At 39.1% G+C, this 1,899-nt stretch overlaps 1 pseudogene; it reads right to left on the bottom strand.

Annotated features, from left to right (window-relative positions):
* Positions 1–1,388, bottom strand: LOC106344418 (annotated as a pseudogene).
* Between the last annotated feature and the right edge of the window lie 511 nt (positions 1,389–1,899).

Below are 1,899 nucleotides of genomic sequence, written 5' to 3'. Positions count from 1 at the left end.
TGAGACAACTCAATAATATCTTCCACTAACTTGAAAAACGAAAAGATAAACAAACGTACATCACGAAAATAATTAAGAAACAAAACGGGTGAATTTGAAGAAAGCTAGCACAACGAGAGCAAATACCGTAAGAAACACAAAGCTGTGGCTCAGCTAATAATCCATGAAAATTTCACACCCCGTAGAGCTTCTTGGAATCGATTCGATTTGGTTGATGATGTTACAGAAACACCTCTTTAGAGTCAGTTCCTGGAGAGCTCCACAATTCTCTAGGAAGCATTTTGCTATTTTCATCTTACTTGAAACTCCCCTGGGTGGTCTCTCTTTCTTTCTCATGTCTACACCGTCAATTGTCTTCAGTTCAACATACTCAAGAGATGATTGGAAACATTGGGGCACTAATGAAAGATCAACCTGTTCCGTTTCTGGAAGACATTGAAAATCCTGAAAAAAAAATGTAACCCGAGAGGAGTTTTGAATTTGAGTTATATATCATAAATCTCTATGTGGTTTACATGAGGGCATGAGTAAATGAGACGCACCAGAATGATAGAGTATAGATTTGGGCAACTCTCAAGCAAGGTCGGCAACATCTCCCACGAAGTGCCTTTGAAGCAAGCTTCCAAGTAAGACAAGTTGGAGAATTGAGGTAGCTGTTCCATTTCACAGTAATCATGAATAATCTGTGCAGCAAGGGATATATATAGAAAACAACATGAGTTTACTAAGAAATGTACGATAACGAAATTGTGCAAGCATAATACTATTGGATCAACCATGTATACATTTAGAGTGTCAAAAGAGATGGTGATGTCGCCGACTGTAGATAACCCGGTGAGAAATTCCCTGAGCATAGTAATCTTGGAAGAATCATCTGGCCCCAACGGCTCAGCATAAAACACACCAAAGAGAACATCAATCTCTACCGTTGCAGAGGGACCAATACTGTGTATTATGATCTTCTCAGACATGTGATCACTGAGAGTGATAGATTCAAGTCTTGGAGCATCGATTTCAACAGCATGACCGTCAATTTCGTAACGCTCACAAACTATTTTGAAGCGTTTTAGCGACTGGGAACGCACACGCACAGCCACCAGAGAATCATTAGCATCACGGACTATTGTTAACTCCTAGAGAACATGACAGCTCGATATTAAAGTCTCCAGAGTCGAATCACCATCGTACCTGACGATCTCTAGATGCATAATCTTGACACAAGTCAATGATACAGATTCAGGATGATCCAAAACAACGCAGTAGAGATTTAAGTTGACCAATCTCTCACACGAATATATAGATGGAGGCATCTTAACCAACCCATCATCGCATATCTCATTATGAACATCAAGGTGACGCTTGTGCGAACCGATTCCTTGGTGGTAAGGTCAGAGAGTATCTTACATAGCAATGAATCAGGTAGATTGCTTAACCTATCGAAAATCCTTTGATTCGAGGTTTCACCATTCATGTCTACTGCTTTAAATCCTGAAACCTGAGGAATCAAGTCTCAGATTTTACATTTATATCAGAAATTTTTCTCATAAATCTATTACCCGAATCGGAGATCGTAAAGTTCGCAGAAAGTCTAACTCAAAATCTTCACGAAACAGAAAAAAAAAAAAGTCAAAGAGAAAGAGAAAGGATATAATGAAATTACCTTCTGATCTAAGAAGAGTCTGCACGCTTGATTTAAACACGGACAATTAGAGCACCATTATCAGTCTCCTAAGCATGTATCTTCGGTTATTGTGATTAAAAAAAAAAATGAAAAATACAAAACGGAGAACACGTCTCTTAATTTGGCTCCGCAAGGAACTGTCGCATTCTTGAGCCGCTTTATCTCTGCAGCAACAACAACAAAGCTGAGTCTTCTTCATCCTCCATTCTCCTCCTCTT

Source organism: Brassica oleracea, chromosome C5 (assembly GCF_000695525.1).
Source record: "Brassica oleracea var. oleracea cultivar TO1000 chromosome C5, BOL, whole genome shotgun sequence".
Classification (NCBI taxonomy): domain Eukaryota; kingdom Viridiplantae; phylum Streptophyta; class Magnoliopsida; order Brassicales; family Brassicaceae; genus Brassica; species Brassica oleracea.
This window is presented reverse-complemented; position numbering and strand designations above follow the sequence as displayed.